Here is a 16,867-nt window from a genome sequence, read left to right on the forward strand (position 1 = left end):
GCTACACGCAAGTAGCATAGTCATGAGATTTTGTTCTCACCACAAACTGGCAGCTGGTTTCCCCTAAAGGAGTGAGTGAAGGAAGAGAAAGACAGAGACAGAGACAGAGAGGACATTCAAGACTGAAATTAGGAAACTGGAATCCTTTATAACCCAGTGATGTGGCTGAAGGGTCCTACCACAGCTTTCATGACATTCTTTTGGTCCTAACCCTGATAAAATGGGAAGGGAGAATGCACAAGAGCATGAATACAGGAGGCAGGAACCCTCAGGACTGCCTTGGAGTCTGGTTACCATGTGTGGTTAAAAAGTATTCTGGGAAGGGATGGGGCTGGAGCGATAGCACAGCGGGTAGGGCATTTGCCTTGCACGCGGCCAGCCTAGGTTCAGATTCCCAGCATCCCATATGGTCCCTTGAGCACTGCCAGGGGTAATTCCTGAGTGCAGAGCCAGGAGTGACCCCTGTGCATAGCTGACCCAAAAAGCAAAAAAAAAAAAAAAGGTATTCTGGGAAGGGACTGGAGAGATAGTTGAGGGGGTAAGGCACTACACTTGTGTGTAGCACACCTGGGTTGGATCTCTGGGATCCCATAGGGTCCCCTGATCCTGCCAGGAGTAATCCCTGATTTCAGTCAGTAGTAAGCCCTGAGCACTACCAGATGTTCAAATCCAAAAAAAAAAAAAAAAACCCCAGACAAACAGAAAGTGTTCTGAAGGAAATAAAGTAAGAGAAGGATGGGGAGAGCAGTTGTTTGGGGCAACGGTAGTTCTTGATCTAGACGGTCAGAGTAATTTTCACTGGTCTGACACCTGAAAAGAGTGAAGACACAGCTTCCTATCACACTTTCTGAAGGAGTCAACCTAGATATCACCACTTGTAGAAAGAGTTTGCTCTGTGTATGTTTAAAAACTTAAATAAAAAAAAGAATGTTCACTTTCTCTGCAGTATTTTTTTGGGGGGAGGGCGAGGTATATTTGAATGTTGATATATTTTAGGAATGTATCTATATGTATATATATATGTATATATATATATATATTAGTGGGATTGGGGTGATAGCATAGTGGATAGGGCATTTGCCTTACACACAGCCAACCTGAGTTCAATTCCTCTATCCCTCTCAGAGAGACCAGCAAGCTACCTAGAGTATCCCGCCAGCACAGCAGAACCTGGAAAGCTACCCATGACATATTCATATGCCAAAAATCAGTAACAAATCTCACAATGGAGACATTACTGGTGCCTACTCAAGCAAATCGATGAACAATGGGACAATAGTGCTACAGTGCTACATATATGTTAGTATACATGGCATGAGTCATATTAAGCTACAATATAGACTTGAGATCCTTCTCTGTTCCATACTGGAGGAAATAAAGTGAGAACACTAAAGCACTTATTCTGTTTATTTATTTTTATAAAACACCATGGTTTACAAAGTAATTCATAATACAGTTGCTTCAAGTATACAATGTTCCGACACCACCAGTGTGACCTTCCCTCCGCCAATGCCCCAGTTTCCCTCCCAACCCTGGCCTTTCCCTTTAGGTATGTAACAAACTTCGTTCATATTCCTTGCTCCAAAAACACTTACATAAATGGCAAATGGAATGATCAAAAAATAAATCAGAAAGGTCATTTTGTGATTACTATATGATTTTAATCTATGTAAATAAGAAAATTAAAACTATATAATACAATATAATAAAATGCCTATTCTCAGTTACAGAAGTAAGTTTGCAACTATAGAACCTAAAATAGACTGGAGCAATAGCACAGCGGGTAGGGTGTTTGCCTTGCACACGGCCGACCTGGGTTCGATTCCTCTGCCCCTCTTGGACAGCCCTGTAAGCTACCGAGAGTATCTCGCCCGCAGAGCAGAGCCTGGCGAGCTCCCCATGGAGTATTCAATATGCCAAAAACAGTAACAACAGCAAGTCTTACAATGGAGGCATTACTGGTGCCTGCTTGAGCAAATCAATGAGTAACGGGATGACAGTGACATTAATTATATTTTCTCTAAAGCAAAAATCCAAGTACTGTATTTCCATAAGCACTTTTAACATATAAACCTCTCCATCTGCTTTGAAGCCCATTGTACCGCCTACATACATTGTTAGTTTATGAAACACTATATGGAACAAAAATATAAGTCAACTTATTGAATGGAAACATTTTCTCAGAAAATACTTTTGTTCCCATGAAGTAACATTTCTATTAAATGTTTCTAAATCTGTAAAAAGAAAAAAACTCAAGAGTGGCAGTGAAATACCCTAAGGACCCTAGAAGGCATGCAAAACAGTAATATTATTTTATAATGAAAAACAGATAGAGTTGATATTATTTCTTCATACCATCCTCTCTTTCAGTAATTGTTTTCTTTCTAAATATATGTCATGTCCCTTGTCCGGTAAATCACATGCTCTGATTCACCCACAGTCCTGGGTCAGAGGCAGCCTCTTAATACAAAAGGACAGTCACAGAAACATGTGGCCTTTGTCTTGGGGAATAAAACCATATCCAAAGCAGCATTGTCTCTCTCAAAAGGTCTTGTCTGGCACGTAATTTAAATTGTTCTCAAATTTATGTCTTGTGAACTCAAAAGTACTAATACCACGGAAACTTTAATGTCCATAGGAGTCATCCTGTATTCTGTTAAGTGCAGATTCTAGTTCAAAGGTTGGGCCTAAGATTGCGCATCTCATTCTATTTTTTAAAAAATAATTTTATCTTCCCCTTACACCAGGGTTTACAAAGTTGTTCATGACAATTTGTTATAGACATTCAATATACCAACACAAATCCCACCACCAATGCCCCTTCCAACCACCATTATCTTCAGTTTTCCCACCACCCCTTAAGTCTGCCCCCGGAGCAGGCCCTCAAAAATTTATCTTATATTGCTTTTTATGATTTGCTAAAAGAATGATCAAAAAATGTTTCCTCAGAAGAAATCTAGTGATGATTGTGTATCTCACCATGGAAATATTAAGCCCCTATATAAGAGATTATTAAGCTGTTACAGGTTAAGCCTTCTGTGTTGGTATTTTGTTAATCAGGATTGAATGACTTCCACATTAATTCAATCTGGTGTGCTACTCCTGCTTCATCAATATTGTAGTTTGAGGTATCACTCCAGAAAATTTTAATAAGGTGATACAGCTGGAGTTAAATTTTTAACTGGGTGGCATTTGGGGGGGGCGGGGGTTGTCTGCCAGGGCCTCCCAGAGTACAGGGAGATGGGAGAAGGAGCCCAGGCCTGACTCCGTGAGACCCTAGAGATTTCAGTCACAAAACCCACATACCTCGATTTTCCAACAGATTTATTTCCCCATGAGGTTCTTCCTGAACAGTGTATTCCAGCAGAGAGCATGACGGTGATAGAGGAGTGCGTAGGTTTTCAATTGTCAGAGCTCCTGGGATCACCTGCCTCCAGGGTACCCCTGGACAACTCAGCCTTTGCCAGGGTCCAGACGAATTTATATATCATGTTCATCTCTCTTGAGATTTATTTATGAATGTCTAGACATGGCCGGTTAAAAAGCTTACCTGGCACTGGAGATGGTTTGTGAGTGTGACTAAGATTCAGCATTTTTGTTTGTTTGTTTGTTTTTTGCTTTTTGGGTCACACTTGGCAATGCACAGAAGTTACTCCTGGCTCTGCACTCAGGAATCACCCCTTGCAGTGCTCAGGGGACCATATGGGATGCTGGGAATTGAACCCAGGTCGGCTGCGTGCGAGGCAAACGCCCTATCCCCTGTGCTATTGCTCCAGCCCCAGATTCAGCATTTTTAATAAATTCCTGGGTGATTCTTTGGGACTGATCCTTCCAACATGCTTTGAAATAGCTAAATTAAACTAAATGTTCAGAGGGTCAAAAGTGTATCAATGTTCCCACATCTGTAGGCACATACATATTCAAATTTTCTTTCTTTTCGTTTTATTTATTTTTATCATCTCAATATGAAAACCCCTGGTAACCAAGAACAAAATGTTTTCTTTTTCTTTTTTTTGTCATTGTCGTTGTTTGGGGGCCATACCAAACAGTGTTTGTAGCTTACTCCTAGCTCTGTGCTCAGGGATCACTCCAGCAGTGCTAAGAGGACCAAAGAGATTTCTGGGGATTAAACCCAGACTGACTGCATGCAAAGCAAGTGCTCTACCCTCTGTTCAATTGCTATGACCCCCCAAAAATGTTCTTTTGTTAATTTGAAAAATTGTGAAATCATTTATTACCCCACAACATAAGCTATATTTCAGGTCTCTGTCACTTCAAAAACTCAGTTTGAAAAGCAGTACGTTCCCCCTTATATTTTCATTTGAATAAGCACTTTTGCCAAAGTACCAATAATTTAGATTCCAAATTAAATCTCCTCACCCCCACATCAAATGTGCTGTGTTTCAAACCTTTCCAAATTCTTACCAAGTGAAAAAATATACAGTCATTAAAAATAAAATTGAAAAGCTTATTGATCACCCCATGTAAGTTTAAGGGCAACTCAATTCTTCTGCACTCCAGATGCAGGGGAGGAATAGGAAGGTTTTACCCATGATTTATTTTAAATGCTTAAAATGTATTTTTTTCCGATTTAAAGTTCTGCTATATAAAAATACATAAGTGTTTTGTGCTGTGACACCAATCTGTTTCTCAAAATAGTGCACAGATTGTGCTGAGTAAATCACTAATATTTAACCTGTGTCCATTCCATTTTTATGAAGATAAACAAATATTAAATCACACTGACAGAAAGTTGTTGGAATTTGCTCACTTTTCAAAGATTTAGCAAAGCTAAAAATATAACAAATAGGACCGCCCTCAGTCTGTGCCTCTTAAGAAGCTTTCTTTATCATGCTTCACTCTCCTGTAACCCTCCGTCGCAGTTTCACTCAGGTAATGTTCACTGTTGTCGAAGCAGGAAGGTAGTTCATGTGCCTGCGACCTCTGAAACCCATTGACTCGGTCTTTGCAGGAGCCCAGCCTCCATCAGCATTCTCCCAAGAGTGAGCTGCCAGGTAGGAATTATTACAGGTAGAATTAATTTCTAACTAATGAATCTCACAGCTCTCAAAGCAAATATCTTTTCAGAAACAACAATTCACGGGTGAATTTGGATGTTTTAAAATTTCTATACTTTGGGCCTGGAGCAATAGCACAGTGGGTAAGCCAGTTGCCTTGTATGTGGCCAACCTGGAATCAGTCCCCAGCATCCCATAGGGTCCCTCAAGCACTGCCAAGAGTGAGTCCTGTGTGCAGAGCCAGGAGTACCCCTTGAAAATCGCCAGGTTTGACCCCTGCAAAAAAAATCGTCTATACTGAGTGACTCTGGTGTAATCATATATTCTCCATGTAAGTTGCGTGCTTCATTGCTACTTCAAAGATGTGCAAAGTTCTTCTAACTTAAATATAAAAAAAAAAAAGCGATTGCAGAGCAAACCTATTAGACTCTTTTCTTTGGTCATTGAAAAAGGACAGCTATTTTCCTCCTCCAACAGCTTTTAACCCTCTTGCCAAATCTTCTTTAAATAGGGTGAACTGGAAAACAAACCAGATTATCACTGATGTACTTAATAAATCTACTAAAAAGGAAGACTGAGGATTGACACCATTTATAAATCAACTCAGTCACTTCAAAGGACAAAGTGGCATAGCAAATAACAACAACATACATGTGAATACTTAACATTTGATAATGCTTTTACATCCATGATTTCTAGTAATCTTCACCATAGCTCTAAGAGAGTAAGGGGGGGGTATTAATTTCACAGATGAAATACTGAGACTCAGAGGTTTAGCAATTTTTCTAAGGTTACCCAGTTAATAAATGGCAGTCACAATTTTCTTTAGGTTATTTTCACTCCAAAATTCATACATTTTCCACTAAATCATTTGGCCTCAAATAAAGCTAGACATCACATTTTTTAAATCTAGTGTTGATGAGATTAATGTCACAAAGTAGAGAGATAGTGAAAAGGAAAGTACCTGCCTTAAGGGCAGGGGGGTGGGGTGGGGTGTGGTTTTGGGGAAGGGGATACTGGGGACATTGGTTGTAGGTTAACATAGCCACAAGGAGCTTAGGTCACATCCATCAAGGTGCTCCCGAGTCACTCCCATTCTTTTGTTTATCTGTAACCACTTCTCTATGCCCTCATCCCCAAACAGTTAATCAGCTTTTCCCCCTTATCAGACTCTGTTAATTTGTAAGGTCAGATCTTTCTAGGACACTGAACTTATTTATTTATTTTTTTTTTTTGCTTTTTGGGTCACACCTGGCGATGCACAGGGGTTACTCCTGGCTCTGCACTCAGGAATTACCCCTGGCTGTGCTCAGGCGACCATATGGGATGCTGGGATTCGAACCCGGGTCGGCCGCGTGCAAGGCAAACGCCCTACCCGCTGTGCTATCTCTCCAGCCCCAGGACACTGAACTTATATAGTAAGTTAATATTGCCTTTTTCCTCTCCTTGTGTCTTTTGAATAGTTTACTTTAAAGCAATGTTCCTTTTGTATAGACACAGAGGATAATATTATGCTTTTGTAACTTGGGATTTAATTGGCTTTGAATATTATTCGTTCCTGGGCATCTGCTTTCTTGACTTAAGTCTCAGTTGCCCTCAGTTCCTAGCACCCCAAAAGCAGGGTGCCGATGAGGGACAGGACGGACCCAGGGCAAGCAGTGAGTTATGTGCTACCCTGGCATCGAGATGGGCCTGGCCAAAGTGCCTAATGCTTAACTATAAGTTAAGAGCTTGATCATCGACAAATGCTGTCATGATCCAAAAGTAATGAGGAGACTAGGACCCTGCTAGGGATAGGAAAGACTAATCTGGCCTGAGCACTGTAGTCTGAGACCAAGATAGCCCCAGGAGAGCAATTATATAAGCTTAATGCAGCTCTTACTGTGTCCATACAAAATGATTAATATATGTTTGCTGGACGAGGAGAGGAGAAATACACTCATGGGATTCGCCCTTGGGTGGGTGTCCTGCCCTTGAGAATCTGTCCTAGAAGCAGCATCCCCTGAGGGAAAGAACTTTAACCTTATTGATTGTGACCACACCTATGTGTAAGCCCCAAGCCCCTCTCATGCTGGGGGGATTTAACTAGGCTGGAAGAGTGGGTGGGGGAGAGATCCAGAGCTGGGAGAGAAGAGGAGAGAGAGTCAGGAGTAAATGAAATAAACGACAGCTGATTGAGCAACCGGTTTGGCCCTCTCGTCCTCCTCCATCTGCCCTGTGGCCCAGGCAGCTTCGGCTGAGTGAGCGACCCAGGACCGACCCCCCCCAAACCCCGGGGGGCGGCCAATGGGGAGAGCCGCTGGGGTTCTCCCCCAGCCGAGTCCCTGCCAGATAGTTTTTTACAATTGGTAGTGGGAAATGTAAACTGGTGGAGGGATGGGTGTTTCATCATTGGATGACTGAGATTCAATCATGAAGGCTTTGTAACTTTATCTCATGGTGACTTGATTAAAAAAAGAAGAAGAAATAAAATTAAAGTAAAAAATAGAATTGATGAAATTGGTCTGAGTACCATTCTACTTACTATATTGTACATCAATCTTGAGACCTTTTTCTTGGCCCCAAAATTCAGACTTAAAAATCGGAAAAGAGTTGAAAATTTCGCAACAGCCTAGGGCATGGTAGAACCTGCAGCGACATTCCCACAAACGTCCCCAAGGATCATCCTGTCCTGGGAAAGTGCTGGTATGGTCCTGCAGAAATTGGACCCTTTTCCTGTTCTCCTTTAGGAAACTTCGCGTCATCTGAAGAAATAGAATCTTTGGGAAAAGGAAGAGTGTTTGCCCTGTTAATTTTCATCTCTTTCCCAGCAGGACTTAAGAAGACCTTCGCAGAATCTCACGGGAATAGATGAGAGGATGTTTCCTACACTGGTAGGAAGCAAGCAGGACATAAAAATTTGTTGAAGTGTATCCATAATTCATGGCAACTGGGATTACATAATTTGACTCTGAGACTTAGTTTTCTCTTTTGTCAATATAATTCCAACTAGAAGAGGTATCATAGGGGAGTAGAAAGAGGACCAGAAGTCTTGGTTTGAACTTTGATATTTAACGCTGGTATAATCTCTACTCTTAACATTTACAAACAGAATGAATTCAAGTTCTGCTTATTAAAAATGGAAATATGCTGAAATTTGAGCAATTCAATAAATAATGATTTTTCTCTCCTGCCAAATAGAAATCGTAATTAACTTAATTAAAAGGGTGAAGGTGGTAATAATGTATAAACTTCCAGTTGCAAAATAGAAGTTGCTAGGGTTGTGACTTCCAGCATGACTTTTGTTAATAGAATTGTAATAGCGCTGGTGAGACAGTGCAAAGATCGGGGTGCTTACCTTGCAGGCAGTCAGCCCTGCTTCAATCCCTGGCACCATATACGGTCTCTTGAGCACTGCCAGAAATGATTTCTGAATACAGATCCAGGAACAAGCCCTGAGCAGCAAGATATGGCCCCAAATATTAAAAACAACAATAATAATAATAGTAACAATACTTTGATTTGAAAGTTGCTATGAAACTTTTGGGAAAAATTTAAAACATTTAAATTTTATTTTAGGTCATATGTTTACAATAGCGTTAACCTTTATGGTTTTGATAACCACAGTTATCACAGTTCATCAACACTGTGGCCAGGCCCTTCAGCAATGTCATTGTTAACTACGATTGTCTTCTCATCCCCGCCCTTCCCCCACCCCTTCTACTCCCCAGCTCACTTTGGGTCCTCAGTTTTGTAATGTAGGGGGAAAGGTTCGTTATCTTGTCTACTCCCTTATTATCTTTATGGAATGGGTCTTTAAAAGTTCTCATCAAAATAACAACAACAAAGAATCCTCATCACATAAAAATAGACATAAGTTAAATTGAAGTGTCAACATCCGCTTCATAACTGGTACATCTGGGGACTGGAGATCTGAAGTTCCTGATATTCCTAATGCTTTGGCTTTTTTATGGATAAACCAAATTGAATAGGTGCAATAGTTGGGCACTCCTGGTCATCTACCTTCCCCAAAGTACATTCTAGAGAACAAGAAATTGGGTAATGGAGACTAAACATATGCTAACGTTTCCAACAAAATGAAGGAACCGGGAGGCCTACTACCTAAAACCACCTAATTGAAAAAAAAAAAACAATGAAGGTGTGACTCTTGGACAATCAGAAAAAGCAGTTTTCCGGGGATGAAAGATAGTAAATGAGGATTGAGGAATGAATTTATCACTTTGAATGAATTAAGCAATGAAATAACACTTTGCTTTGCAGGACTAGTGAAAGAACTAAATGAGATCAAATAAATACCAGCACGCCAGGAACACTAGTGGCTAGTCTCTTCTGTCTTCCTCCCCCTCCCTCAGTCTGCTTCCGAAAATGAAGAGGGCCAGGTTTTAAAGCTGTCAGCCAGAGAAGGGACCCCCAAGGGCAAAGCACCTACTTTCGCCTGAGGTTATGTCAAACAGGAGCTTGATACACACATCCCGATTCTCTGGTCCCCACTTGGGGCACACACACCTGGTCCCCGTGTACTGTCCTATGAGGTATTTCCACAAGAGTCTCAGTTAGGTGACACTTCTCCAGCCATAGCAGGACATTTTTATTTCTTTGGGGGCCACACCTGTTGATGCTGAGAATATATTCCTGGCTCTCTGCTCAGGGATTACTCCTGGTGGAACTCCGGGGATCATATGGTGATGGACTCTCAGATGGGCCCCACGCAAGACAAATATCTTACCCACTGTATTATCTGTCCATGCCATTTTTAAATCGAGAAATATGACAAAGTATCTTTCTGCCTTTGCCTGCAATTTTTTCACTCCTCACAGAGGTGACTCCAGTTCTTATGTTCTTCTCCTGAAATCATTTCCTTTTCTTGTTTTTGGTAGGTTTTTATTCCCCTTTTCTAAGCAAACATGTTAAGACTTTCCTAAGCTGTTTCTTTCTTAACTCATTCAACTCTACCAGTGAGACCCCTGCTGACCACCCTAGCTGTCATTGCCATCAGTGGCACTCTTCTCTTACCACCACCTACCTCCTTGGCGTGGCCTCCTAAGTGTGATCTCTCCGCTTCCACAGCTAAGGTCATTGGCAAAAACTATTCCTCATTCTGTCTTTCCCCACCCCTTAAAACACACAAAAACCATTTGACACATGCCACACACAAACTTGAAACCCTTTTTTGTTTGTTTGTTTTGGGCCACACAAAGCACTAGTCAGAGTTTATTCCTGGATCTGTGCTCAGGGATTACTCTCGGCAGGCCTTCGAGGAGTCAAAGTTAGATGGTTACGTACATGACAGGCACTCAACTCACTGTCTACTACCCATCTGTTCTCAAAGAACTTGAAATTCTTGACCTTTCCTTTGCCCAATTTTCTGAAACCAATCTTCTCAGAATGACCCCAAACCCTCTAACATTTTGTCTTCCACTCATCTAATCTTGAAACCTTAGAACCCCATGGCACTGAATTTATATTTCCAGAAAATTCTACATGTTGAAATCATTTCTCTGTACCTCTATTATGCACTCCACTTTGAATGTTATTCTTCGTTATGTATCCCTATTCCTCAGCTGGTTAATAATATTTTCCTTTAAGGAAAATTTCAGATATCTCTGCATTCATAAATCCATGATGAACTTGGTTGTTAATATGTCCCATCACTGTGCTCTCAATTATTTAATTTCTGTAACAGAGTTATCCTTAGTCAAATTGTAGGTAATCCATTGGCACTTATGATTTTCTCATTACAAGATGGTTCTAAAGAGCAAAAAAAATCACTTTTTTTGCTTGTTTCTAGTTTTGGAGTCATATTCTGCAGTACTTAGGGGCTTTTCCTGGCTCTGTGCTCAAGGCTTACTCAGGGTACCATGTGGTAGAGTATGAAACTTATGCCTCCAATACAGGCCGATTGAATTATACCTCCTGTAAGAAGCACTTGCTTTTGTCTCTTGATTTTCTGTAACTAGGTATTCACCCATGCTTAGGTACAAAGAGTCATTACTTGCCAATAGAGATGGAAAAATTACTTTTATTAATTAAAGAATTTCTTTTAAAACAAAGGTCGAGGAATCTAGAAACAAATTCCTGAGAATTGGTGTTGCTGCTACTTGTGAATTAGGCAAGACTCCGTGTCAAGCTGTGTTTTGGTTTTATAGTCTGAACAATGTTCAAATAATAAACAGCTCCCCTAATGGGTAGTAATGACAACATGAAAAATTATTTCTTTCAAAGTATATTCACATCTAATGTATACGCTAAAAATAATAAAATATATTACTGTTACTACCATGAATTAGATTTTCTGGCTAAATATTCAGATGACTCACCTCAGAAACTTTGTAATAAATGAGAGAAAAGATGATACATATGCAGAAGAAGATTTCAAGGACTAAGCTTACCAAACTCAGTTTATAGTTTTTTTACTAAACCATAAATATCATTAATTGGTGGTCAGTAACATCCTGACTTCATACCCCGACTAGCTTATACTTCTTTCTTTTCAGAAATTGTTACTTTGAATATAAACCTCTGAGGAATATAGTTTTCAATTTACTTGTCTTCAAAAGCTCTCCTAAACATTTTGATATAGTAAAACAAAAATTGAGAATAACTTACATTACCTTGGTACTAGTATTCAATTTGTATTAGAACCACTCCTTAGAGAATGATTCTAAACATATAAACTCTTCATATACTGAGACTTCATTATAATTTTTTTCACAAGAGAAAATAAATAGAACCCTAATGTCCAACAAGAGGGTGATTGTCAAATGAAATATAGTTCCTTGAGATGGAAAACAATGTCATCATTATTTATTATAAGACATTGTTGTGACTTGTGTTATAGTGTTACATGAGAAAGTTAAGTCAGAAGAACATGGGTGCCAATGTCTTGAAAATTACAACAAGGAACTGGACCCTTTGCTTATTTCTATTGCTTTCTCTCTGCCAGAGCTTAAAAAATAAAAAGTGGATGTGGTAAAAGAGAAATCTTGGTTTCAGGAGTGGGATCTCCCACCAAGAATTTTTCCTTATCAGAATTTCCTCTGCCAATCTGTCCTATGGGTAACGGATTTTATGCTCTCTTATTCCCAGTCCTATTTTATTTCTATGAACTATTTTTTTCAGTAACTTACATTTAATTACCAAAGTAATTTATGTTCACTTGAAAACATCCCTTGATTTTCAAGTTCCTTAACCATGTCTGGTTTGAAGTGAAATTGGAAAATGATTGTTCTTTCAGCCACCAACAATTTTTGGCAGCTTGCCTCCGAAAGATCTTGAGAATTATATAACTCTTCATTTATCAGAATGACTTTTCTAAAAGGGCCAATTTCTCTTCTGAACCCATCATTTGAAAAAAAATAAAGGCATTTAAGGAGTTGCAAGTGGATTATTCCACCACTGCCATATTTTCAGCACACAAACAGTGCCAGTTATTACACGCCTGAAATAAGTACTAAATTATAGACAAACAAGGGGTCTCTTGCCTTGTCCCCCATGAGGACTGTTCCAACTATGTGAAAGTAAAAAGAAGATAATAAGGACAGTTCAGTAGAAGATGTATGCTGGGAATAGCTTTGTCTCTCTTGTTGGGAAGATAGGACAAAGGCAACGCATGTCCCAGGACAAGAACATGTACCAGATGACCTCTTCATCTCTGCCTCTTGTTCACAGGCCTCTGTGGGGTTCTTACTGTTCCAGAGAAATATCTTCAGTTCTTTGACAATAACAGCCTCTCATCTATCAATTATAGATTATAGTGAACATTGGAGTGAGGCAGTAGGATCTTTCAGAGGGATTTCTTTTCTCTAAGCATTGCTTTAGAGTTCCCCCCCCCAATAATTCATTTAAGTAAGATTAAATGACATATTTCTTAATTTCAGTATCTCTTTTGTAAAATGGAGGAGTCTATCCCATGGTTTCAAAAATAGCAACTATCAGAAAAGAGTCTTAAACCCAATGCCCCCCAAATCCCTCTAAAAGTTAAGTGTCATTTTCACATCGTTTATTTTGCCTTCTCTTTCTTTTTTCTTACGTGCATATCACTCAACTGCTCAGCTCTAATCTGGAGATCTCATCATGTCTTTAACAGAAGACCCAGGGCAAGATGATACCAGAAGTTGATACAAACTCAATATCTAAAAGGTGATCAGCTTATCCCAGAATTAGTTCACATCAACATTTACTTGTCCTTCATGACAAACCCTTTGATAAAGGGTGAGGGTTGAAAACTTTTTCACTGAATGACAGGTCAATTATTTATATAATTAAATTTCCTCTCTAAAGATGTCCACATAGGTAATTGCCAGATGGTAGGGAACAGAATAATTTGCCTAGATTTCCCTCAGTCTGTTGCCAATAGGTAGCACTGTAGCACTGTCCTCCCATTGTTTATGGATTTGCTCAAGAGGGCACCAGTAATGTCTCCATTGTGAGACTTGTTGTTACTGTTTTTGGCATATCGAATATGCCCTGGTTTGCTTGCCAGGATCTGCCATGCGAGTGGGATACTCTCGGTAGCTTGCTGGGCTCTCTGAGAGGAATGGAGGAATCGAACCTGGGTCGGCCGCATGCAAGGCCCTACCTACTGTGCTATAGGTAATTTAAAAATTTATTTATTTATTGTAGGGTTTGAGGCCATACCCTGTGATGCTCAGGAGGTATTTCTGTCTCTGACCTAAGGAATTTCTTCCGGTGGTACTCAGAGGACCATGTAGGATGCCAGGGATCAATGTCAGGTAGGCTATGTGTAAGACAAGCACTCTACCAGCTGTACTATCTTTCCAGACCCACCAGTGGGTGAATTTTTTCACAGATCTTATATCAGTAGTATCCCTACTGCTACTGTCTTCTTAAAGGAGGGACACCATTGTAGAAGGTAATGAAGGCTGAAAATAGAGCATGAGTTATCACACAATGACCTTAGGGAAACAGTCAGTGGTGTGTGACAGTGACTCTGGGAAAGTATACCAAACTTCATTCATCTCTGCATCTCTCATATTCACACCTCCTCTAGTTCTCAAGCAATGGTTGTGAACAAATGAATAAATACATGAATGAACTCGGATGACAGAGACTTACCACCATGGTAAAATAGCATCATGATGATTTTGGAGAATTAATAGAAGAGACTCAATATACATAGAGTATTTATATATGTTAATATATATACATATATACATCATGGGTAGCTTGCCAGGCTCTGACAAATGTGAGGTCACAAGTTTAAACCCTGGTGCTGATGTCGGTATGGAGGCAAGTACCTGTGATGTATTTGATATTTGATGCCAAAAACAGTAACAACAATGTGCTCTTCATGTTCTTGGAGTGAGCAGATGCCATCAGGCTACACTAGCATGAGACAGGGACAAATGAAAATGTTACTGGCACCCACTCAAGCAAATCAATGAACAACGGAATGACAGTGATACAGTGATACAATGATATACACACACATATATATACATACATAAGTATATATACATATATATATGAAACACAAGATATTCTCAGAGTACAGCAGTCACTTAAGGCTCTGAAGTGATTAAGGCATTCTTTACACTCTCATATATCTCATTGATTGTATAGCAGATGAAGTTGTACTACCTGTCAGTATCCTGGGGTTAGTTCATGGCAGTGTAGGGATTCATTTTGATTTTACCAAATCTATTTTAAGCTTCCATAAAATAACATATTGTTATTTCTTTCCTCTTTATCCTCATCATTGAAACTTCAATGAAGACAAGGATTTGGGGGCCTAACATGCAGGTCACTTGCCTCACATGCACCTGACTTGGGTTCCATCCCCGGCACCCTAAACATCAGCTAGAGTGATCTCTGAGCACAGAGCCATGAGTGAGCCCTAAGCACAGCTGAGTGTGGACCCCAAAACCAAAAATATTTTAAAAATTAAGACAAAGAATTTTGTTTTATCTTATGACATATTATAAAAATTCAAAACAGTTCCTGACAGGTGTTTTTTTTTTAATTCTCAGTGAATACTGAGTAATCATTATAAGCATTAAGATTTAAAGCAAGTATACTTCCTTCTAGGCACTCTGCCAAGTACTTTATATGCATTATTTCAACAACATGAAGAAACTGCAAACCCACAGCAGAAATTGATATTGAAATGCCCTATGTTGATAGAGCCAAGTTTCATACATAGACAATCTGACTCCAGAGGATTTGTTCTAATCTATATCACACTATCTCTGGCTACTTTCAATGCTTTCTTCATAGTTCTATGTTGGTCAAGTGGTAAATGTTTGTTAAAGGAGAGAACCAGATTCTAAATCCAAACTATGTGTGCTCCAGGATGTTAACAGTTTCTAATAGCTCTGAGATTGAAGGAGCCAGTCTTTTAACTCCCCAACATCAGCACAGGGTTAATAAAGAAATAAAGAAAGGATTAGTCAATGAACATGCCAATATTAAACTTTATTCCTAAATATAAGAGCATTATTGCTGACAAGAAAACAAATACTTCATAGAGAAATATGCTTCATACTACCCTACCATTAGTGAAAAATAAGTTGAGCAGATACCTAATGAATCACTTCCCTCCTCAAAGATGCTCTTTATCTTTTCACCCACTGATACAAATGTGACCAAACAGAAGAGCCTCTGGTTCAACTACTGCCTGAACCACAAAGCCAAAAGCATGTTAACAGAGGAACAAAGAGTAACACTTTTACCCAGGGAGGGAACCATTCAGAAGGCAATTTCTGTGCAAGGAAGTGTGCTAATTTCCCAAATAAAATTCAGACAAAAATATTTCCAGAGCATTCAAAGGGTACTAGAAAGAGTCTCTTATTCCTAAGTAAAATATTTCATTCCCTTCAAAAGATATTCATTGCAAAATTCCTACTCGGTGCCTGCAGAGTTTCATTTATATCTGCATTGACTAATATAGTACAATAATGTGCTTTCAACTTCTATTGCCATCCATTTTAATTTGGTGCCCAAACAAACATTACTGTGGGATAAGCATGGCAGGATTCATTATGCCTGTTTTATAATTGTGGAAATAAATAACAGGCACTAAAGAGTTTTTATTTATTGAGTGCTGACCCTGTGCCAAGGACTGTGCAGGTAAGTTTGACATTCTTAAGAAGTCCCATAAGAACAATTTTGTCTCCAGTGTACAGATTTAAAAATTAAGAATTAAGGCTTTTAGAGAATAAGTCATTTCTCAAAGTTGTACCTATGTAACATAGTTGGCATTTAGACACACACACACACACACACACACACACACACACACACACATGTCCTGAATGCTTGCTCTGAAATTTAAGGCCATTGTGTCTTCAGAGGTTAAATAATTAGCCCACAATCTGGCAACTTGCTAGAGATAAAGCACTACTCATACCCAGAGCTCTTTATCCCTGCGGTTTAAGGAAGTTATTTATTAATATTGAAAGGTGCCTGATTTAAAGTCATTTATCATCTGATAATTGAAACAAGACAAAAATAATACAAAGTTAATATCAGAGCAAGGCCACAGTCTGGACTTCAGTCAATTATACATCCCAAGACATAAAATATTGTTTGTATTTAGAATAGAAAGGAAATCAATTGATACTGCATTTCACTATGAACAGACTTTATTGAGAATTTGGCATGCACTAATATTTCACCGTGGTGTTCACTGGTCATAAAAATTGATGTGCCCATATCTCCCTATCCCTTTGCACTTAAGCAGAGCTTTAGATTAGTTTGGGACAGTAGGTATAAGTAGAGGTGATGTGTCTTGCCCCTGGACTTAATAAGAATACTATTGAACTTGTAACGTGATTTTCTTTCCTCCAGAATCATCCCAGTTTCGGAAGCCTGTGTTAGCCTGGTTTGTT

The sequence above is a fragment of the Sorex araneus genome, chromosome 11, assembly GCF_027595985.1.
Source record: "Sorex araneus isolate mSorAra2 chromosome 11, mSorAra2.pri, whole genome shotgun sequence".
NCBI lineage: Eukaryota > Metazoa > Chordata > Mammalia > Eulipotyphla > Soricidae > Sorex > Sorex araneus.